The following is a 26,160-nucleotide window of genomic DNA, read 5'->3' on the forward strand; positions in this document are numbered from 1 at the left end:
CTCAGTCTGTTGGGAAAAAAATGAACACTCTAATAAATATCTGAAAACCAGTCTCTGCTTTCTTCTCTATTTCTGATTATCTATCAAGGTCAACCTCTGATATAACATTAGTTTCACAGGATGGGGGGAAAATAAAATCAAACAGATTAATTAACTCATAGTTTGTGGAGTTCCTGCATTTTAGCCAATATTAATTCATTCAAACAAAAGACCACTATGAAAAACTCGTGACACAGGAGTCCATATCGAGAATTTGGTTAATTGTATGAAGAGAAGATTAAGTGGAAAATGAGTTAGTGAGAGAAGAGAGATAATGTAAGGGTGAGGCATGCAGATCATTTGAGTCAGTTTTATATGCTATTACAACTGAGTCTATGGCAAAAATTTAATTTCTTTTGGTTGGTTGGTATTTTTTAATCCTATCATTTCTTAGAAATGTCAATGTATTTTAGATGTAAGACTCTGAAGGAATATATAGTCTTTCTACTTCATCTCATTAGTATGAGAAAGCAATACTTAAGTTTTTCCAAAATACTTTACCTTCTTTATATGATAGGAAAAGTATGAATGGAGGAATCCAAGTCAGGTGTGTCCTGGGCCAGAGGCAGCTCCTATATTTTCTCACTTCCCAGCTGGGCTATCTATATAGATAGTGGGATAAAAGAAGACAAGCAGCAAGAAGCCAGCATATTCATTAATGCATGCATAGTCATTCATTTTTTTTTTTCAATAAGAACAGTAGCTGTGACATTGGGACATTTGCAGATGCAGAATGTCTTGAGTGGCAGCTAGAGACCAGTACTCCACCTGCGCAGAGCTATCCCATCCCTGGCACATGACTGCCAATCACACAATCCCATCCTGCTGAGCTTCACTTTGCTTGTAGGTTAACCCCAAACGAGGAATCATAAACCAAACTCAGAAGGTGTTCTCTGATAATAGAAAGCATAAGCCTTTTAAACATAATGAAATAAAGCAGAAAATCCAAAATCCTTATTCTTCATAGCCAAATCACAGGCAGACTTTAAGTTTTGAGCCTTTTCAATACTTGAAATGATGACCTAGTTCTAGGCACGTAGCACGTATCATATCTGCCATCTCATCATCGACAGAATTAGGGCATTTCTGAGATGGACTTGGGTTTCTCCTGAAATGATCTGATCTAATCTCCTCCTTTACAAATTAAGAGGTTACGGTTCGGACTTCAACTGCCAAACCAGCTCTCCCCTTTTTAGAACTCTCTCTCTTGAAATAGAAGATTCATGATGAGAGAGACGGAGAGGAGAACCTGGACCAGCATAACCTCAGGAAACCTCCTCCCTCCTCCCCTACCCAGCATGTGAGTTTCCCAAGTCCTGGAAAATGGGGTTTCTGGCTTTTCCATCAAGGTCGTCCAGAAACCTACTGCGTTACTTCCCTATTGCTGCTTTAACTAACGCTCCTAAATTTATTGGCTTAAAACAACACAAGCTTATTACCTTATATCCTGGAGGTCAGAAGTCTGAAGTCCATCTCACTGGGCTAAAATCGAGGTGTCCATAAGACTGCTCCTTCTGGAAGCTGTAGGGGAGAATCCATGTCCCTGCCTTTTCTAGCTTCTAGAAGCTACTTGCTTTTCTTGGCTTGTCTTCCTTTGTCTTCAAACCCAGCCACCTCGGGCCAAGTCCCCATGTCACTGGTTTTCTCTCTCCACCGTCTCTCCCTAGCCCTACCTCCCCCCTTTTAAGGACCTTTGTGATTACATTGGGATCACCTGGATGATTTGTGGTACTTCCCCTGTTTTAAAGGTCACTTATTAGTAACCATCATTCCCCCTTTCGTGCAACCTAACATATTCATAGGTTCTGGGGATTTGGAATGTGGACATCTTTATAGGGGCATTCTACTTACCGCACCTAAGACCATTAATTTTGTGTTCACAATAATTTTTATTACTACAAAATTGGAATTTTAATTTTGGAAAGTTTCACTTTCTCCGGATCCTCTAAGTTCATGTGCAAGCTTCCTGACAATTTTTATTAGTGAATAAAAAGAAAGATACTGAAATGAATTATTAGTTCTTTCTTTTAAAAAAAAAAAGATTTCATTTATTTATTTATTCATTAGAGACACACAGAGAGAGGCAGAGGCAGAGGCAGAGGGAGAAGCAGGCTCCTTGCAGGGAGCCGGACATGGGACTCAATCCCAGAACCCTGGGATTACGCCCTGAGCCCAAGGCAGATGCTCAACCACTGAGCCACCCAGGTGCCCCTGAATACCAGTTTTTGACCATAATCCAAACTGTATAATGACAGTCGTTTGCTTGTAGTAGATCTTGGTGGTTTAGATATCCCTGGGAGGAAATATGATGTTATTCCTACACTTTGGTAAATGACTGCAACACCAACACTTACCAAGTGTGCTAAATAAATCTCTGCGAAGGAATTAAACACTTATTTCTATAAACTTCAGTGTGTATGTGTGTGTATTGAAAATAGTGAGTTTTCTATGATGTACCATTTGTACTGAATTCAAAAGCAATGTTAAAAGTTTAGAATTCAGGCTCCTTCCTTTTTTTTCCTTCTCAGCATCCACTGTCTGAGGTAAAACAATAAGGGATTCTTCACCAAGGTAAGTGTGACTGAAGCGTCAAGCACTGATGTCTTAATACAGCAGCCTCTTCAGATGGGGCCATTAGTACTAATGTCTTGGCAGGGAGCTTCAGGTCAGTGCATTTAAACTCCAGGAGCTAAGAACTTTCTGGGATGAAAGAGAAAGTACGCAGGAGAGGAATGACATAAGAGAAACTAAAAAAAATCAGTTAAAACGTCTGGGTTAATTCAGGCCAAGTCTGAAGACTTGGAGCCCTGTGAATATTTAATTTGTGGTTGTGATTTGATAAACTAGCATTCTGTACATTTTGAAATTTGTTACACTTTATAGAGCTTAAAATATATTTTTAAAAAATGATTTAAATCAACTGCTCCTAATAAATAAATAAAAATAAAATAAATAAAATAAAATAAAATAAAATAAAATAAAATAAAATAAAATAAATCAACTGCTCCTTTTGCTCAGATCTGGAATAGGCAAAGGATGGGGAGTTTTGTTAGCGGGAGAAGTTCTGTCCAAAGGCAACCACCTGACCTGCCTGAGTCTTAGCCAGCCTAGCCCTCCAATTGCTGCAGAGCCCCTGGGCCCCTCCCTGCAGAATCGCCTGGGGTCTGCCCTGGGTGGGGGGCAAGCAGGGACAAGAGAGGGGGGGTAGAAAGAGTGTTCAGTACCCCAGGCATGTCAGCTGCAAGTCAGACTTGCTGTAGCCAAGCAGTCCAATGCTGAAGCAGGCCCCTCCTTGGACACAGCAAGCCTGCCATGTTCTTAGTCTAAGTTTCCATCCATGTTCTCTGCTAACAATGTTGGAGCCTTGTTTTGGACCTGAAATTTGTCTTGCTTAACCTCCTTTTCACTTTTTTTAAAGATTATATTTATTTATGAAATACCCAGAGAGAGAGAGGCAGAGACATAGAGGGAGAAGCAGGCTCCCTGCGGGGAGTCCAATGCAGGACTTGATCCCAGGAGCTTGGGATCACGACCTGAGCCAAAGGTGGACACTCAACCACTGAGCCACCCAGGCATCCCTCCCTTTCACTTTTGTTCTAAACAAGCCCTTGCCGACTCCATCCCTATTCCTAAAACTCTGTCCTAGGACTAGAATAATTCGACTTCTCCCTAGAGCTGCCCTCCACCAATGCCCTTGTCAGGACTCCCCCATCACTTCTGTGATGTTTTAAAACAACATACAGACAAGTACAGAGAATACTCTTACTTGGTTCTCAAGCTTTAGTGTGCACCGGGGTCACCCAGAGGGCTTACTGAAACACATATTATAGAGTTCCATTTCCAGAGTTTCTGATTCAGTAGGTCTTGGGTGGAGCCTGAGAATTTGCATTTTTAACATGTTTCCAAGTGACATTGATGCTGCTGGTCTGGAGAGCCTACTCTGAGAACCACTGGTTTATTATATACACATGCAACCACCATCCAGATTTTAACAAATATTCTCATTTTGCTGTGTTTGCATTAGATCTCTTTCTGTGTCTCTCTTTTTTTAAATAAGGAATGAAGTGTTCTGGATTCAGTTGATGGCCTCCCTCTCTCTCCCCCATTTCTTCTCTTTCCTGATCATCACTAGTGCTCACCAGGACCATATACTCTGGATACAGTGCTCTGGCACTTGGCTGAATTTCCTGCCATTTGAAGTTGGATCTGCTTCCCTTTTGCAGCTTGATTTGACTTTTAATTTCCATCTCACAGTATCTCTCATTCTATTCCAATCTGCTACTCTTAGTTTTTGTGTCCCTACTGGGTCACAGGATGTAGCAGAATATATATTAAACTATCATTAGGAGAAATTGAATTAGATTTTTACTGTGAAGAAGGCTGAGCTTACCAGGCTGAAGGTGTTCACTCTATTAATTAAATTTTAGGTGGGGAGAACAAAGATCAGTAATGGGGCACCTGTTGGACTTTCCCTACAGAGACTAAGCAGATGGAACCCAGGTATAATAATTTAGAAGACTGAAAGTCTTGATACTGGGACCCCTGGGTGGTTCAGCGGTTGAGCAGCTGCCTTTGGCTCAGGGTGTGATCCAAATTCAGGGATCGAGTCCCACGTCAGGCTCCTTGCATGGAGCCTGTTTCTCCCTCTGTCTATGTCTCTGCCTCTCTTTGTTTCTCTCATGAATAAATAAATAAAATCTAAAAAAAAAAAAAAAAGAAAAAAAGAAAGCCTTGATACTTAACAGCAAATTCACCCCAGGTTGTGGTGAATACGTCCACCATTATACTTTGCGCTGAGGACAACAAATATCAATCTTATTAATTAAGGGCTCTCACCTGGGCTAAGATCAGGTTTCACAGGGGCTAAATGCAGGAGTTTTCTAATGTGGTTAAGACTACAAATGTTTGTCTATGTGAAAATTTAAAATCATACAAACTTAAAATTATCTAAATGGTCAAAGGTACTCATAAGTTCCCAGGAATTGGAATCATTTCCACTTTATTTATAGTCTATGGAATCTATATCAATTGATGTGGGTTGATACATATATACTTTGGCACTGGTACAGTTAATGATATCCCTTAAACATAAGTGGAAAGAACACCCTTCTTTGGGTCCTCTTCTCATTGTCCTCTACCCATTCTCTCTTAGTATGCTGAACTTTCTGGTGAGCATTGTCACCCTTCCTCTGGTCTTCTCTCCTTTTATGTAGGTGATCTGGTGGGGCATGGTCATTGTCAGCTGCTGGGATTGGGTGAGAATTCCCATCCACCACTTTTTCTCCTTTTCTTTATTAAGTAAACAGATTTTAACCTATTTCAGCAAACCTCCATCCAGCTTAGCTCTGTCTGGTCTGAGGGGTTGTTCAGTTGGCTTACTTACCAGTGAAGTTCCCCACCTTTCCTGTGCCTCTCGAAATTATGCAGTCTGATATAACCTGGATGAACATCTAAATGCCATAGGAGGGGTGTCTGGGTGGCTCAGTCGTTTAAGCATCTACCTTTGGCTCAGGTCGTGATCTCGGGGGCCTGGGATCAAGCCCACAGTTAGGCTCCCTGCTCAGTGGGGAGCCTGCTTCTCCTTCTCCCTCTGCCCCTCCCCCTGTTCATGCTCTCTCTCTCTCAAATAAACAAATACAATCTTTTAAAAATGCCATAGAAATTTAAATGAGGGAAAAGTTAATTTTGATCTAACATTAAGTTATTTTAATTAGTGCAAAACCTAATACAAGCAGTATGTTTATTTAGTCATCCAAGTTATTCACATGTAACTATTCTTGTGAGATTAGCATAATGTTTAGGGTCCAATTCTACAAACAGTTCTATCATTACCCTGTCAGAAGCATCAAAGCTGCAGATGAAAAAAACAACATCAAAAACTCAAAATTAATCTAAACACACACACATGCACACACTATCTCTCTCTTAAAAATAACAAAATCCTCACAAGAACAACTGCCACGGAAAAAGTTAGAGTTAATTATTTGAAATTGAACCTTTTAGATTCTTCCTTTATTATTATTGGTGCTAACATTATTTTCCCATGATAAAATGTTGCATTTGTCAATTTGTTAATGTAAGAGGTTGAACCTTTGGGAAGAAAAAGAAGAAAGTATAGAATTTTCTACTTAAAGCAGGGATTTAAAGCTTCTTTAAAATGATGAAAATATTTTAGACCAGTTTGAAGAAAGAAATGCCAGAAATTCAGTCTTTAAAACTACCATACATGAGAGTTTTTCTCTTTTTTTTTTTTTTTTTTTTAAATCTAGGGTCTGAGCTATAAAGAGAGGTAGGAATTAAAAACTCAGTAACAAGAAAGGAAGCCAATATATGGGGTTTTTTAAACCTTTATTTATTTTTTGTTTCTATTCAATGACAAATGGACGAAATCTCAAAAAAATATTATAAGACATATCAGTATTACTGTGTCGGACATTTTACCATCACAGGGCTCATACACAGAAGAAACTTTTGTACATGTCTGTAGTCTGTTTAATGCACTGCTTTTTTTAAGAATTAAAAACTAGAATAAATTAAAAATAATAAACAACTAGATGATGATTGTCCTGTATATCTCTATATTACAGATTATTGTCAAAATATAAATTGTCATGACCCCAAAGGTAGTATTATTAAAAATTGTTATCATAATGATTAATCATTTGTTTTCTATTATTTGATATGATACTACATAGGTCAGCCAAAACACAATTTTTGATCATTAAACTTTTTCTGTCCAACATTTTACAAAGATATTTTTCTTGATGTCTAACTTGTGAAATTCATATTAGTTTCAGATGAACAACGCACTGATTCAACCATTCTATACATTACTCGGGGTTCACCATGACAAATGAAGTCACTATTACCATACAGTTACTACAATATTACTGACAATATTCTCTATGTTGTATTTTTATTCTCCATGACTTAGTTATTTTGTAGCTTAAAGTTTGTATCTCTTACCAAAAAAAAAAAAAGGAATGCCAATATATGTTTATGATGACACTGTTCTCTGCATTGAATCAGGTTATTAATATCAGTGTTTTTTTCTGAGATATCTTACCAAGTGACCATCCATCCTAAGTGAGTCATCATAAATAAAACATAGATGTCATAGATGTGAATGATTGCTATAAACACAGACACCTATAAAATATCCAACGCTGGGGAAATGCAAAATGCTCGAGTGGTTAGACTAGCAAATCTTTTGATGTAAGGATCTCAAGCCATAGGCCAATGGAATTTAATTTAATATACTTTATTGCCATGCAGTTAGACATATATTGCTACAATCAATAAACTGTATCACTTTGCCTGGGGGACAGATTTGAAATTCTGTCTTCATATTATGTTACATTCACTAATGAGATACAGCTTTGTTGCCATCACAACTAAGATCATCTCTTTCTCTCTTCTTTACTCCCCAGAGTGAATTAAGGGCATTTTCTCAAATTTTAATCAAACATTTCTTGCAGTTTGAGAAATATATTTATGTTTTAAATCCTTGTTTATAAAATAGGAAATCTCTAATTCAGTTAATCATTTGGCACGAAGTCATTTAAGTATTCCACAAGCTGCAGATCGCTCTCTCCTCCTTCCTCTACTCACCCTTCTATCCTCCTCAATTCCTAATTTCAACTGATTTATTAAGATATATGATCTTCATTTGTTTAGTATATTGTTTTTCTCTAGTTTGCTTTAAAGATTTTATTTGTCTATTTGAGAGAGAGAATATGAGTGGGGAGAAGGGCAGAGAGAGATGGAGAGGGAGAAGCAGACTCCTCCCTGAGTGTAGAGCCTGACTTGGGCCTTGATCCCACAACCCTGGATCATGACCTGAGCCGAAGTCAGATGCTTAACCAAGTGAACCACTCAGGCACCCCTCTTTGGTATTAAATGTAGTATTTGATAACCTGATACCTTGAAAGAATGTGTATTAGTGTTTCCATTTTTTTTTCTTTTTGTTGCTCTTCTATACTCTAACAAAAACATACTTTATCAAAGTCAGTATCTGGAGTTAACCAGCACATATCACTGTAAAACCTGTCCTTGGATATTCAACAAGAAGAATGAATGTCCATATCAAACTGGAAACTGGTGTTGTACAGAGGTAGATCACTGCTGCCTAGAGAGGCATTACTAACTCTTGAAAGTAGCTGAGAGAAAGGGAAGCAGGAATGGGGAAACATTCCAGGAGAGGTAGTACTACCATGAACAAAGGCTTCTGACATTAGATCTATGGGAAGATGATAGGCAGCCAGAATGACTGGACCTTTAGGCATGTGGACAAGAGGGGTGAACAGCGTCTGCCCAGACGCTTTGGGGCCAGATCACAGAGTTCTGAGCAGGTGAGACTTGAGTTGGTAGCAATGAGAAACCATGGGAGTTTGGCAAAGGCCAGTGACACAAAGTGGTGCTTAAGAAGATTAACCGGGTGGCAGATTGTTTCAGGACCTCATTCTGAGATTTAATAACGGACAAGAAATTTTGTTAGAATTAACCTATCCTTCTTTTTCCTCACATCCTGTCCTTAGTGGAGGTGATGAGCAGTTGGTTAAGACCTTCTGAAAATAACCCCTTCCCAGGCTTGAAGAGGAAGTCTCATTTAAAATTACAGCATATGAATTGAGGCATAAAGGTGCCTTGACACAATTTAGCCAACCCCTCCAGAGAGGAAGTGAGTACTTGCCCATCAAATCAGTGGTGGTCCCAGAAATCCTGGTGCCTAACCATTTGTTCTTTACTTTGTGACTTAGTGGCCCAAACTACCTCCTCTCAGAGCCTCTCACAGGTCCATTTTTTCTCCACTCTCTCTCCCTGGATCAACGGCCTTGGCTTTTAGCTGGAGCCCCTTTGAATTATCTAAGCTGGAGTGTCACTCTTCTCTAAGATTCCTCCTGCCTTGCTTTCTTCTGGAAAAACCTTTCTTCTGGGTTAAACTGTACCTACTCCAGAGAACTTCCCTGCATAAGCCAAATTAAATATGATTATTCCTATACTTTGTGTCCTCTTAGCTCTTAGTAATGAAAGCATTTTCACTTTTCTGGCTTTTGGAGGGAATGATCTATTCTACATAAAGAACAATTTTGAAGACATGAAGAAACTTAAAAATAATTTTAAAGAACTTATTTCTTTAACTGCTAATGATTAGTCACCTAAACTATTTTTTTTCCAAATTGTTTTTCAGGGGTAAATTTTCTATAGTGATATATCACCTATTTGTTCTGCCCCTTATTACCAATTCTGTTGAATATAAGTTAACTTGTTGTTGATGCCAAGGCACCATCATTAAAAAGTATTAATCTGTCTAAACCGCTCCTCACATAGTGTTTCCCCATTTCATTTATTGGCAACCCCATACTTAGAGTTGCCCAAGAAACATAGAGTCATCCTTCACTCCTCCCTGCCTCTCACATACCACATCCATCCTAATAGTAAGTTCTGTTGGCCCTACCTCCAACATATATCCAGAATCTGAATTATTCTTACTGACTCTTTTTATCTACATCCAAGCCCCCGTCATCTCTCACCTGGATGGTTGCAATAACCTCCTAACTAGTCTCCATGCTTCTACCCTAGACCCCTCCCTGAGGCCCACTGTCAGGTCTCAACGTGGCAGACAAAGTGATTCTGTCAAAGGGAGTTAGTTCATTGTCAGAGGGTAGCTGTACTTACTGTGCTGATTGCTCCATAATGTATATAAATGTTGATTCACTCCGTTGTACATCTGAGAGTAACCTAATACTGTATGTTGGCTACACTTCGATTTAAAAACAAGGAACAGGGATGCTTGGGTGGCTCAGTGGTTGAGCGTCTGCCTTTGGCTCAGGTCGTGATCCCAGGATCCCGGGATCAAGTCCCACATCAAGCTCCCCACAGGGAACCTGCTTCTCCTTCTGCTTATGTCTCTTTCTCTGTGTGTCTCTCATGAATAAATAAATAAAATCTTTAAAAAATAAAATAAAAATAAAATAAAAACAAGGAACAAAGAAAGTTGGTTCATGTCACTCTGCTCAAAACCCTGTAATACCTTCCTCACTCTCAAGGATAAAAGCCAAAATCCTGACAGTATTCTGAACTGTGGCTACATAAGATGGTTCTGGTGAAGTGCACTCATTTTCTAACTTGTGATTTCATTACTCAGAAACTATTTTGCATATTCAGGATTTAAGGCTGTGTTCCAGAGTTGAGATAGATAAATGATGGCTTGATAAGGCGTAACTGTGTATTAATTTGCACTTGATGTATTGTTTTGTAGAAATGCTTGTCATTTTGTTTTTCACTTTCTCCCTTTGCAGCTGGACTACTCTGCTTGGAACCCCTTACCTCCCTCCTATACTGCTCTTCACACAGTGAATGCTTACCTCATACTTTGGAAAAGTAAAAATGAACATCAGAATCAATGATTCAGTGGACTGTATCATGCCTGTTAATGATCAGTTTTATCCACTTGAAAAGCTGTTTACCCTTTTCCTTTTCCATTCATGTTAAGTCACCCAGACCAGAACTTGAGAACTGTTTTCATTGACACCACAGCTTACCTCCTCATTTCCAGGACCAGGACCTTGATTGGCAAGTGGTCATGCTGTACAGATGTGGAAGGATCACTCCTGTACAAATTGCAAATGATTTCCCACTACTTAAACACCACAAAGCAATCTCCAGCCTAAAAACCATATTGTGGCAAAGTTTTACAAATGTAAAATCCATACACACTATTAGTCTAGTGTATTCTTCCAAAAAAAAAAGAGCTAAGTTGTGTAACAACAACAATAATAGTAACAACAAAACCCCAAAACACCAAACATTTGAGGGCATGTGTGTGTGTGTGGGTGTGTGAGAGAGAGAGAAGAAAGAAAGATGAGGGAGAGCGAGAGAAGAGTCCCATGGTACAATGGAAAAAAGTGTAATACTGGAAATGAGAAATTCTAGTTTTTAATCTTGACTTTGATATTAACTTGCTGTATCATCTATAGATATCCCAGTTTCTTTGCCCTTATTTCCTCAACTATAAAGATCAATGAATTGAACCAAATCAGTGATAGGAAGTATGTGTGTACTCACATTCATGCTCATAATAGGTATACTTTACCTGCTAAACAAAGATTTGTCATTTTAATCATTGTTAACCTAACACTCCATAAGTTACTACCAAGCAATTAAAGAAGGAATATGAGAATACAGAAATATAGAATATAGAAACGATTTGCCTTTAATAATTTTTAAGGCCTCTGACTCTATTATTCTCTATTGTAATAGGAATGACAGTTATCCATGTTAGTTACCAAGACTTATTTAAGATAAATAAATTACTTCAAAATGCATTGCCTACCAAATACATGATAATATAAATAATAAATGCCCCCTATTCAGTATTTATTATGTGTCAATTCATAGATTTTTAGTGCATCCATATATCTATCCGTTATGTATATTTGGTCATCAGAACAATCTTTTAAGATGGGCATTTTTATCTTAACTAGGAAATCAAAACTCAGAGTCACTCAGTAACCTACCCATGATTATACTTCCAAATTAAAGTATTTTTAAGTTTATCATTTCTTACAAGATTGGTAACTTGACAACATAGTGTATTGGCCAGCACTAGGAAAAAAAATGAATTTTTTCTTCACTGCTGGTGGGAACATGAAATGTTATTACCCCTAGGAAGGAAAAATTGGCAAAATCTAACAAAACTATGTAGGTATTTGTTTTCAGGCCCAGAAATTTCACTCCTTGGAATTTATCCTTGATATACCTCTACCAATTCAAAACAACATGTACACGAGTTTATTCACTGCAGCATTATTTGTAGTAGCAAAATATTGTGACAACCTAAATGTCATTCCATAAAAGAGTGGTTCAATAAACAATAGAGTGGTAACAGCTATAAAAGGAGTGAGAAAAATCTCTATAAAGTGATGTGGAATCACTTCCAGGATCTAATGTTAAGTGAAAAAAGCAAAAGAAAAAAATGTGGATAACATGCTACCTTTTGTGCAAAAAGGTGATCTAAGATTATACATGAATATCTGTTATCTATCTATCTATCTATCTATCTATCTATCTATCTATCATCAACTATATACCTAACTATGGTGGGAACAAAGTAGAAGGTAGAGAGTAAAAATGAGTATACCTTTTTATATAGTTTTGACTTGTGAATCATGTCAATATTACATATTTTCAAAAAATACAACTAAATAAGCAAGTGTGAAAAACCAAGCACAAAAAAAAACAAGCACAAATGAAATATGAATAGAAACAAATGATTTTAGTAGTATGAGAAATTAATAACATATCCATAGAGAAAAGATTAATTCAAGTAATTTAAAACATACTCTCTAGTTATATACCTTCTGTAGGATGTATAAAGACACTGCAAATGATTTTATAATTTTAATTACTAAGTTTGTTATTGGTGATAGTGTTGGTGTTATAACTCTGAAACTATTGAAACTATTTTGTGTTTATGTTGGATACAAATAATGAGTAAATATTTTGACAGTGGTGGAAACATCAGTTGATTTTCACAGGGAGCAGAGTATCCAAAAAGGGAAAAGGAAAAAAAAACATTGTTTGGATTTCGATTGTATACATTAGTATGAACTCATGATTTTAAGATGCATTATATATATAATGATATATATATAGATAGATGCACACATTAAAATACACACACACACACACATATATTCTTTTTCAGGGAACAGGCTTAGAAAAAATAACATCCCCATTGTATCAAGAATCTAGATCTTGATTTCTAAACTATTTCTCATTAAAAGGAACCAGGGTTCCCTGGAGAAATGGATGATTCCAGGTGTGAGGCAAGAAAAGTTCAAGTGCAAGGTAAGCCTGGAATGTCTTGTGCCAGAAAGCAACAAAGTGCTCAGAGATGAGTGGGGCCATGTCAAAAGGACCCGGGAGCTAGCAAGAAGTGCCGCCCACTGACCAAATTTGTGACAATTTCAGCATCAAAAAGAAAAATGAAAAAAAAAAAAAAGAAAAATGATAGTAATGGATTATAACATACCTAATTAAAAAAAGAAATCACAAATTTATGTGATTTGAGAAGAGAGACGGGGAATAGAGAAAGGGATAGCTTTTCTTACAGCAGATGACAGCTAATAAATATAAAAGGGATTATAAGATTAGAAAATCACCTTTTTATAACACACAATATAATAGCTTATTTGGGCATGAATTATTAATAAATAGTTAAGCCTTGAGGTACAGATTTATTGTGGCACAGAGTATTTACATGAGCTCAAATGATTGTGTGTGTGTGTGTGTATGTGTGTGTGTAGAATGACACTGGCAGTGAATCTAGATGAGGAATATATGAGGGTTTTTTTGTTCCATTCTTTGAACTTTTCTGTGGGTTTGAAAATTTTCAAAATAAAACCTACACGTTTAAAAAAATCATACTGCTAGTAAGTATGTCAAATGTTGGTTTGAATTCAAGTCATACTGTAGTGAAAAGCCTTGCTCTTTCCTTTCAGCCTCACAGTGTCTATTTGCATTAACTAGTTCATATACAAATAAGATCCTTTTTTTCGAGTTAATGATTATTGGAATTTCTAAATATGAGCCCTAGGAAACTCAAGCCTTTAAAATATGATGGTTAGGAAATAAACACTTTTTGCCACCTAAAGATACATTTCCTAATTTTATATTCAATAGGTACTTTTAAACAGCACTAAATGCTCTTTGGGGCCCTGCTATTCATGTATGCACTGAAAATGCAACTGCTGCAATTCTGTCTTTCTTATTAATGCCTCTAAAAAACCCCCATTGGTCTACCTGTTCTAGCTAAATGTGCATAGATTTGTTTATTAGTTGATGGATAGGAATTTTATTTTATTTTTTTAATATAAATTTATTTTTTTATTGGTGTTCAATTTGCCAACATACAAAATAACACCCAGTGCTCATCCCGTCAAGTGCCCCCCTCAGTGCCCATCACTCATTCACCCCCACCCCCTGCCCTCCTCCCCTTCCACCACCCCTAGTTCATTTCCCAGAGTTAGAGGAGTCTTCATGTTCTGTCTCCCTTTCTGATATTTCCTACTCATTTCTTCTCCCTTCCGTTCTATTCCCTTTCAATATTATCTATATTCCCCAATGAATGAGACCATATAATGTTTGTCCCTCTCCGATGGACTTATTTCACTCAGCATAATACCCTCCAGTTCCATCCACATGGAAGCAAATGGTGGGTATTTGTCATTTCTAGTGGCTGAGTAATATGACGGATAGGAATATTAAATTAATGTTTAATTAATTTATTGTTGGCTTTTGATAGCTAAATATTATCAAGCTATGGGTTTTTCCTATTTTTTTTTTTTTGACATGGGGTTCCATCCCAGGACCCTGGGATCATTACCTGAGCCGAAGGCAGAGACTTAATTGACTGAGCCACACAGGTGCCCCATTTCCTATTTTTATGAGTTTATTTCATAAATGGGCATTGAATTTAATCAAAAGCCTTTCTGTCTTCTTTAATCTCTTCCAAAATGAGTTATATTGGTTCAAATCTTGTCTTACATTGAACCTCACTAGCATTCCTAAGAAAACTCTACTTGTCCTATTTTTAAGAGACATTATCCTCCTTTTTGCACTTTGTATGATTTAGTTTATTAATATTTTTAACACATTTTTGTATTTATATCAATACAAGATATTTGCTTCTTGTTTCTTTGAAGGTGGGCTATTTATTTGTTTTTTTAAACCAAGGCTTTACCTCATAAAATGAGTTATGTGACTTCTCACATTTTCCTATGGTCTAAGACAGTTGTATAAGAATAGAACTATCTTGTTCCTTAGAGGCCTTATAGGGGTGACCTACAAAATTGCCTGGGCCTGGAGCTATCGTTGGAAGGACAGGGAGAGGGAAACTATCATTTTGATTTCTATCATTCAGATTCATCTTACTTTTGCATGTATTTGTGTCTTGAGGTGAAAGCTTAGTTCATTTATTTTATATGTTACTTTTTATATTTTGAGTTTTTAGTTTTGTTCTGTTCTGAATCATTTAAATTTTTCATTTTGATTTCCTATTTTCAGCTCTTATTTAGAAATATCAGATGTGGATTTTCTGAGTGTACTTTGTTATTGATTTTTAATTTTATTGCATTGTGGTCAGTAAATGTAGTTTGTGTAGTATAAACCTTGGGATTTGTGGTATTTCCTTTGTTAGTAAAGGAGCAATTTGAGGGTATGCTTCAAGAGTACTTGAAAAGAATGTGTATTCTTTTTTGTTGGGTGCAATGTTTTCCCCATACATTTCTATTGGAGTAATTTTGGTAATTGGTCCATCCAAATTCTCTATATTCTTATTTATATTTTGTTTACTTCATCTGTTCTTTTCTGAGAAAGATATGTGAGAGTTTCATGGACAACTGTGGATTTGTGGCTTTGTCAGCTTTTCCCTAAGATATTTTGAAGCCATGTTGTTAGAGAAACAAAAAATTCATGACTGTTTTATAATTGGTTAATTTATCTTTTGCCAATTTAAAATATCCTTTTTTCCCCTTCTAAGGCTTTTTACATTGAATCCTATTATGTATGACACAAATATACCACAATAGCTGTCTTTTAGTTAGCATTTGCCTTTGTCATGGAAAATAAGATTCTGGATTGTATTTTGAAGCTAGTATATTACAGTGCAGAGTGGTGTGCATGTTAGAAAGAGAAAAATAAGAATATATACTAGAATTAGCTTTAAAAAAATACTAGGAGCGTAAACAAGAAACTAAGGATGTACTTACCACATACATATTTTGGCTACATGTTAAATGGCTGAATTTAACACCTTAAATGGACTAATGGTTATTTTCTTAATGCCCTAACGTGACTAAGCTCAAGGCTGAAGCCAAATATCACTATCACAAAATGACCTTTGGGAATATAAGTATATGAAAATATATTTGAATTTCTGTTGTGATTAAAGTTTTATTATTAAAATTTATCTTACAAGTTTGACATTATAGTGCAGAGACAGTAATTCTTTTTCAGCTGTCATAATATGGGAAATTATACTAGACATTTTTAATAGTAGGCATTTTTAATATTTTAGAATAGTTTTGGTTATAGTTAATATATATTGTTAATATATATTATATATATAGTTAATATATATTGTTAATATATAATATATAGTTAATATATAGTATATAGTTAATATATATACTATATATATTATACTTATATAATATATAAGTAATATATAGTAATATATAGTTTAGTCTAGAATAGTTTCATTCTTCCAACTAAAATTAGCATAGGAGCAAGAGACTTTTTGGCCAGCTCTGCCAATATAAGGTCCTGCTAATGGTGCTGTTGGCACTTTACTATTGATTTTGTCTTCCTTAACAGTAACTAAAATGAAGATATCTTCTCTTCAACTCCTGGACCTGGAGATTTGGTCAGTGGTAATGGTGTGCCCTCAACAAAACAGTCCCACGAAGTCTATATACAGACTTCAGACTGTCCCTTTCTTACAATTTTTATTCTTAATATACTCACCTGAGAAAAAAATTGTCATTAAATGTTGAACCTAGAAATGTAGCATTAGCACAACAAAATTGGCTTTCAAGATCATAAAACTGCCTCTGAGGTTTTTTTTTTTTAAGATTTTATTTATTTATTTATTCATGAGAAACAGAGAGAGAGAGAGAGAGAGAGAGAGAGGCAGAGACACAGGCAGAGGGAGAAGCAGGCTCCATGCATGGAGCCTGACGTGGGACTTGATCCTGGGTCTCCAGGATCACGCCCTGGACTGAAGGCAGCACCAAACTGCTGAGCTACCCAGGCTGCCCAAGCCTCTGAGTTTTCACCTCATCTATTATACTTTATACACATTAATTTCAGAAACCTCCCTGAGGTAGAATAATAAATGGTATTGAAATAGGTATCTGGTTACTCTGCCTCTACAATGAGGCCCAAGCAAAAGCCAAAAGGCAAATATTGGTCAAATACTGAGGCCCAAGCTAAACCCTGGTACATCCTCATATAAAACTAATATAAGTGAAACTTTGCATATGCATTACCTGTAAAATGTTTTTAAATTAAGAAAATATTTTAAAAAGTTAACCTGAGTCACTTATTTTACTTGTAAAAAAAGCTTTTACTTGTTTTTTTAAAAGTGACTTACTTTACCTGTAAAAAAAAAAAAAAGTATTGCCTTTAATCTATATTCTCAACCCTGAAAATATCTGCACAGTGTTTATAATTATGATTGAGTTAGCTCTAATAGCAACAATGACATACCACTAGTAGGCTATTTATCACAGATTAGTAACTAAAATCTATTCCTAAACCATAGTTTATAGTACTAGTATTACAGTATTACATAAGCAAGCATTGTTTTCTATGACAAACATTCTAACAAGTCTGTTCCTATAGCAAACTACACTGGTTCTCATGGTCTCTAGGTCAAGGCTCAACCATCTCTGGGATGGTTAAAACAAACTGTTCAATATTATCAGAAAGTTCCCTGACCCTTATTGTAAATAGATTTAAACAGAAACTCAGTTTTATGTTCACAAGATATACAGTAAGCATAAATCTGACAAAAAAGGATCCTCACCTTAACTTGACTAATGTTTATTTTCTTAATGCCCTTAAGGTAAATGTTTTGAAATTATTTTCAATTTTTATATTTATTCATATTACAGGAGGTAATGGCCAGTTCAGCAATTTGCATTCATTTTCATAGCATCTCCTTTACTTTCAAGGTTCTTCACTAAATTGCCATTTAATCAAGAATGAAATAAAAATAAATGGTAATTACCATTTTCTATTTCCACAGCTTGTGATATCTATTTTATACCTTTATTTTCAAACTTCCTGAATTATTTTTATCTCTCTTATAAACAACTTGTATTTGGATTTATTTCACACAGTCTTAGAGACCCTTTCTTTTAATAAATTAGTTACATTTGTATTGTGATTGGTTGATTATCTTAAGAGTCATTTTGCCCGTTTTTTTCCATGCTTTCTACTTACCACGATTTGTAGTTCATTCTTTCCCACTTGCCCCACCTTCTTGCCTCTTATTGCATTGATTTAGTTTCCTCTGATTCAAGTTTTTTTCCAAAAAACTTGTTTGAAATTGTCAAAATGATCTGAGACTATATCATACTCAAAATAGGGATCACATATTTTTAAAGCCTGATTATTTAATAATTTTTTTTTTAATTTATTTATGACAGTCACACAGAGAGAGAGAGAGAGAGAGGCAGAGACACAGGCAGAGGGAGAAGCAGGCTCCATGCACCGGGAGCCCGATGTGGGATTCGATCCCAGGTCTCCAGGATCGCGCCCTGGGCCAAAGGCAGGCGCCAAACTGCTGTGCCACCCAGGGATCCCTAAAGCCTGATTATTAATCAGAAAAGAATAGATGCCTTGTGTATCAGAATAAGTATAACTAAAGAATGAATTAATGAGAATTAATTCATAATGAGTTAATGATCAAGACAAAAAAATGCTTCCAGAATGCAGCAAAAGGCTAAGAAGATGGTAAATCTGAACAAAAAAGAAAAAGTTATGATCTATTCTGATACTTTTATATATTAGCTATGTATTAGTACAGAGAAGGTTATATATATTATAACAGAGAAGAGTGCCTTGTATATTATAGTCAAGATCCAAATATTCCAACTTTTCATCCAGTTGGCATTCCAAGACAGAAGAGGGAGGCAATAGTCAAAGAATCAGCAGGAGAGAATTTCCGGTTCTTCTGCTAAAAGATCCCATCAAGTGCCAAGTAGAACTTTTTTAATTCCAAAAATAACACAAAACACCACCCACAAAATCTTTATATCTAGACATGCTATCTTGAAGTTTTAGATCATCAATAAAATCCTAACAACTTTGAGAAGACATCTTAAAGAGGGAGTGGAAGAAGACTGGTATTAGATTTCCCATCAGCAACATTAAATGGAATATAACAATGAAACATTTTGTGAGACTATTATAATCTTGATACAAAAAACAGGCAAAAACAGCATGAAAAAGACAAAGGCCAATTACATTTATGAACACAGATGCAAAAACTTGCAAGCAAAATATACCCAAACCAACTCAAAATAATATATCACACTCAAGTTGAATTTATTCCAGGAATGCAAGAATTATTTGACATTCAAAAAATCAAATGTAATTCAACAGAGTAGTAAAGGAAAAGCTTTATTTAATTATTTTAATAGATAAGAAACATTTTTAACATATTAAAAGTAATTAATGTTCAAAATTGTTAGCAAACTAGGAATAAAAGGGAACTTCTTCAATCAGAAAAAAGTATAAAACAATAAGATGCCAGAAACATTAATCTAAATTATAAAATGTTAGGCATATCCTTTCTAAAATGAGAAATAGGACAAACATGAGCACCTTTACTGCTTCTTCTCAACACTGTATTTTAGGTCAGAAGGGCAGAAAAAAAGAAAAAAAGTGGAAGATATTAGAAAGGTGTAAAAATAGGGAAAATTTATGTCTTAAAATTAATAATAGAGTTTAAAAAGGCAGCTGAGTATAAGATCAAATATACAAAAATTAGATTTCTATATACCAGCAACACAGAGAAAATATAATAATAAATAATTTGTAAAAGCACATAATACATAATAGCAGCAAAAAATAAAGTATTTAAAAATACATATAAGAATAGATATGTGGGCAGCCCCGGTGGCTCAGTGGTTTAGCGTCACCTTCAGCCCAGGGCCTGATCCTGGAGTCCTGGGATTGAGTCCCACGTCGGGCTCCCTGCATGGAGCCTGCTTCTCCCTCTGCCTGTGTCTCTGCCTCTCTCTCTCTCTCTCTCTCTCATAAATAAATAAAATCTTTTTTTTAAAAAAAGAATAGATATGCAAGTTCTTTTATAGAGAAAAATCTTTAACTTTGTTAAAAAATATTAAGGAAGAATTTGGAAAGGAAACTTAATATTTAAAAATTCTTAATTGATTACAATTGAATCCATACATACAATGATATTTCACTCAAGACCCCAGGATGTTTCTTAGAGCTTGGGTTCTTTGGGGGCTGGGTGAGAAAGGACATAAATGTCAATGTTAATTCCATGTGTGTTGAAAATTTAAGGTGGAAAATACAATGAATAGAACGGGATCAACAACTTTTTAAGCCACTAGAGGAAAAAAAAAAAATCAAAGGACACTCAGTCTAACAAAAGGCAGGAATGGAAAACTCACACTGGCTTACTTACAGTGACCTTTTTTCTAAGAGCTCACAAACTGGACAGATGTGTCCAGAATTTTGCCCCATTAGAAAAATAATAACACTAATAATAATGTTATTGATGAAAATAATATTTACTGAATATACATTGTTGTAAGACATTGTTATTAAGTATGGGCATGTAGTCATTTTTTTTTACTTCATCCTTCCAATAACTCTGTGGGTTAGATTATATTAGTATTACAATTTCACAGATGAAAAACCAGAGCACTGTGTTCAAATTATTTGCTGAAGTTCTCACAGCTAGGAAGAGATAGGCAAGGGTTCTAATCCTGGACTGTTTGACTCCCAAGCTTGGATTCTTAACCCTTTACCACGTGTCATTTTAACTTCCACCTGAAGATCAGACATTATGTGTTCTAACCTCTTGCCTTCTTCTGAAATACCATCAATTCATAACTCATACTTGTATTTTGCACTGTTTTTTTCTGTTGCTTTTCCAGTCTCTAGTGTTTCTTCTTTATAAGGCACCTGCTATATCTAACTGTTAGTCTTCCTAAGAATATTATACTACCTCTCAAAATTTTGCACCAAGGCAGCCTGCTTTTCAAAAGCCTTCAAAAACTACAACCACGCCCATTATTATTTGACACTCTTATCCAGTAGTTATCTCTCTACATCAGCCTCCTCATTCTTCCCAAGCGCTTGTTCTCTGTGTTGGTTATTTCTGACCAGTTTCATCCCATCTTTCACCCCTCCCACACCTCCCCTTTTACTTTGTGTCTTTTCCCTGCACCTCTACAGCTCATGCTATTTTTCCCTTCTCTAAGTCCTACTGCATTTGTAAACCACTCTGTTCACCGTTTGTTGTGGTCTAAAGTGGCAGGCTGAAGGCACAGAGTGGGATCTTGAAGATCATTCCATGTAATCCCCTCCTCATTTTACAGATGAGGACACAAAAACATCAGTGACTTCCCGGAGTCTCAACGAGTTGGTGGTAAACAGACCTGATTTGCCATCTAGTGCTCTTTTCTTTACAGATATGACTGACTGGTGATGGAGTTAAGTACTGGATTGATGAGAATTATTATTATTATCTTAAAATTATTTGACTATAGCTAATGCACTGTTACATTACTAACAGGTGTACAAGCTAGTGATTTGACAAGTTTATACATTATGCTGTGTTCACCACAAGTGTAGGAATGATTGGAGTTATTATTCCTTTTTTTTAATTTTTATTTATTTATGATAGTCACACAGAGAGAGAGAGGCAGAGACACAGGCAGAAGGAGAGGCAGAGACACAGGCAGAGGGAGAAGTAGGCTCCATGCACCGGGAGCCCGATGTGGGACTCGATCCCGGGTCTCCAGGATCGCGCCCTGGGCCAAAGGCAGGCGCTAAACCGCTGCGCCACCCAGGGATCCCGGAGTTATTATTCTGTATTAGATTTTGTCGGTTTTCCGAACAACAGCCATTTCTTCCTTCCTTTATGTTGACAGAACTTTTTTTCTGGTGATGTCTTTCCCAGGGAGTCCGACATGGGTCTCGATCCTAAGTCTCCAGGACCACACCCTGTGCCGGAGGCGGCGCTAAACCGCTGAGCCACCTGGGCTGCTCATGGGGATTCCTTCTGGGAAAGGCTTCTTTACTGATAGACTTCATAGGGATGAAGAAGGCTTTTTTTTTTTTTTTTGTAATGAATATTCCAATTGTCTAAGCACTTTTAAAAATTAGTTTCAAAGGTAGAATTTAGTGATTCATCAATTGTATATAACACTCTATGTTCATTCCATCAAGTGCGCTCCTTAATGCCCTCACCCAGTTATCCCTTCCCTCCACTCACCTCCCCTCCAGCAACCCTCAGTTTGTTTCCTAGAGTTCAGTGTCTCTTATGATTTGCCTCCCTCTCAATTTTCATCTTATTTTGTTTTTCTTTCCCTTCCCCTATGTTCATCTGTTTTGTTTCGTAAATTCTACTTATGAAAAAAAGAAATTTTACATATGAGTGAAATCATATGGTATTTGTCTTTCTTGGACTATATGGCCTAGCATAATACCCTCTAGTTCCATTCACGTCATTGCAAATGGCAAGATTTCATTCTTTTTAATAGCTGAGTAACATTCCATTGCATATATATATATGTGTGTGTATATATACCAGCTCTTCTTTATCTTTCATCTGCCAATGGACATGTGGGCTTTTTCCATATTTTGGCTATTGTGGACTTTGCTGCTATAAGCATTGGGGTGCAGGTGCTCCTTCCAACCACTTCGTTTATATGCTTTGGATAAATACCTAGTAGTGCAATTGCTGGGTCATAAGATAGCTCTATTTTCAACTTTTTGAGGAATCTCCATACTGTTTTCCAGAGTGGCTGCACCAGTTTGCATTCCCATCAACAGTGTAAGAGGGTTCCCCTTTTCTGCAGACTTGCCAACATTTGTTGTTTCCTGAGTTGTTCATTTTAGCAATTCTGACTGGTGTGAGGTGGTATCTCATTGTGGTCTTGATTTGTATTTCCCTGATGCCAAATGATGTCGAGCATTTTTTCATGTGTCTGTCGGTCATTTGTGTGTCTTCTTTGGAGAAATGTCTTTTCATGTCTTCTGCCCATTCTCAACTGAGGCTCTCTTTCTTATGCCACATCTCATCCATTAGCAAATGATGTTGACTTAGTCTTTAAAAATATGCCCAGAAGCCAACTACTTTCATCACTTGGTGTCCTCCTGGTCCTGGCAACCATCCTCTCTTGCAAAGATTATTTCAATAGTTTCCTTCTGTATTCTCTCCTCTTCCCTTTCAGTCAGCTCACCACAAAATAGAATGAGTGATCCTTGTGAAAAATAAGTCAGATTATGTCACATGTCTCTTCAATACCTCCAGAGCTTCCTATCTCACTTCAGATCAAACTCCACATTCCTAATATGGCCTTACAAGGCTGAATAGGATCTAGCCATTAGCTGCTTCTCGGCTCTTGTACTCTTGGTAAGCCACCAGGCCTTTCTGCAGGACCTTAGACATACCAAGCATGAAATGCAGAGCCTTTGCACTGGCTATTTCTTTTGCCTGACACTCTCATCCACCAGACATCTGCATGCCTCCTGGCTTCCAGGCTTTTGCTCAGATATCTCCTTGTCAGTGAGGCCTTTCCTGAGTATCCTATCAAAAATAGAACAACCTTCCCCTGACCCTATCACATTCTATTCCCTTCATTTTTCTTTGTCATGCTTACCAGCTCCTGACATATTTTGACTTTGCCTATTTTTTTTTTATTATCTAGAATGCAATTATAACATCAGTGCTATAATGGCAGTGACTATCAATTTTATTCCTGCTCTATCCCCTGAGTGCCTGGCACACAGTAGGCACTCGACAACTATTTATTAAATGAAAGAATTCTATAATGAGGGCATCCTAAATTATACACAAATTACATTTTATTTTATATTAACACTCATGGTAGATGTAACAATTTGTTAAAATGCATCAAAGTTACAATTAATATCAGTGTAATTCATTTTATGTATGTCATTCCTCAATAAATCAAAAAATTAAAAGTAGTGATGGTCTTAAGTAAATAACTTAATTTTGTTTTTTGTTTTTTTAGGCTGTAATCAGGAACTTATGATTCTATTATTTTAATGGTCTATTACTCTACACTAATTTTATTTTATGTCATTTCTGCAAATTGTAAAAAAGGAACACTAAAGCTTTTCATATTCATATACAGACAAATAAGATATTATCATTTCTGTATCTCAGAGACTATCATGATGTCTCATGCAGAGCTTGGTGGACTTAAATCAGATGATAAAAGAAAAAATGAAGGAGATAAATAAATGTCACTGACACATGCCTACTTCCCCCTCCCAACTACAACCTTTCATATTATTAAATAGATACTGTGAAGCTGGTGTGAAGTTCTTTGCACATGAATTACCCCTGTCAGGACTACTTCAAAAGCAATGGAGGATCATATTCCCAAAGAACTTCCTCCTGAAACCAAGGACTCCCTCCAAAAGACACAGGTCACCTTTAACCCAGGGCACCTGAGGAAGTAATTTTCCAGCCATTTTAGGAAAGCCATTTTGTCCCAGAGTCGATTTGCCAAGAGGTCAGAATAAGCAAGGAGCAGATGTAAAAATCATTAAGAGTTTCTTAATGATTACAAAATGGATACTTCCAAATGGTGCTTAATTTTTCATTTCACTGGACAGAAAGCAAAAGTGTCCAGTTTGAAGCCTGGCGTCTATGATTAGGGTTCACCCAGTCCCAGAAAGGCCGTAGGGCTGCCTACCACCTGTAGCAATACTGTTTTGTTTATTCTTGGCTTATTAAATCTGGTACTGAACAGAATGTGCAGTTAATGGTATATTGCTGGATTGGAGTAGTTAGACAGTGACAGGGGAGCCATGAGAAATATAGAGGCAGTGACTGAGAACTCAGGGTCCAAGATAAAATGGGTCAGAGTCTGATCTCACACAGAGCACTTGAGACCACTGAGAGTGGCCTCTGGCCTTAGACTCTGGTCCTGTGTTCCGCAGTGCAGGCATTGGCTGGGATCATAGTCTATTATTGCAATAAGGCTAGAGAGCTTTAAAAAAAATTCTGCTGTACCTTTTTTCTGGGGTTGAAACCATTTTTAGAAAGATTTTGCTTCTGAGTTTTGAATATATTTAGAATCACATGAAGGCCTTACACAGATCCTTTAGCTGCATAAAAAAATCACTGGTGGCAGCCCATGGGAAAAAATGGCATTGATAATTCACACTCACATAAAGCAGCATTTTAAAATGGTTTTGTCTTTTTTTCCTTTCCTGATTTGTTTTTAATATTTATATTTTTATACTTTGTTTTCTATTTTTTTATTTGAGGGGAGGAGGGGATATTTCATTTTGTTTGATGTCTTGCTTGTTTGAAACATACTTTATACTAGTTCCTTAAGAATGTAGTTCTTCATGATGATATGGTAAAGCAAAGGCACAGTGAAGGAGAGTTATAGAAATGTTTACTTATTGCACATTTCTTTTTATGCAATTCAGCTTATGCAGCTCACTTTTCAAAGTCATGTACATAGAAGCATTTCACTTCACAAAAAGTTTATCATAGGCACTGTATATATATATATTTATATATATATACATATATATATGGATGATACGTTTGAGATAGTTTTATGACATTAGCTGAAATTTTGCCCTTGTGATATATTCTCTCCTTTAAATGAAGATCAAATTTGCATTGCTAAGTGTGTGACTATGTGTATGTTAAGGAAGAAATAGAGAAAGGAGAGAAGTACCATAGAATAGAATAGAATATTATATATATACACATATATAAAAATATATATGTGTATATATATATATAAAATGCCACATCTTATGCCACATCTCGTCTATCAGCAAATCATGTTGACTTAGTCTTTAAAAATATGCCCAGAAGCCAACTACTTTCATCACTTGGTGTCCTCATGGTCCTGGCAACCATCCTCTCTTGCAAAGATTATTTCAATAGTTTCCTTCTGTATTCTCTCCTCTTCCCTTTCAGTCAGTTCACCACAAAATAGAATGAGTGATCCTTGTGAAAAATAAGTCAGATTATGTCACATGTCTCTTCAATACCTTCCAGAGCTTCCTATCTCATTTCAGATCAAACTCTATTTCTCTCTCTCTCTATATATATATATATATAGAGAGAGAGAGACAGAGAGAGACAGAGTGAAAGAGAGACCAAGAGTGTCCCAGGGTGGCAGCAGAAGGACCCAGAGAGGGAATGAATGCATGAACTTCTAGGTAGATGGCCCATGGACAGCTTTACAAAAATTTCCATAACTCACGTGGCAACATAGCAGAAGTCTGTATCCTCAGACTGTGATCTCGCTTCTGATGTTCCTGAAAATATTGATGTACTTTTTTCTG

This window comes from Canis lupus, chromosome 20, assembly GCF_048164855.1.
Source record: "Canis lupus baileyi chromosome 20, mCanLup2.hap1, whole genome shotgun sequence".
Taxonomy (NCBI): Eukaryota; Metazoa; Chordata; class Mammalia; order Carnivora; family Canidae; genus Canis; species Canis lupus.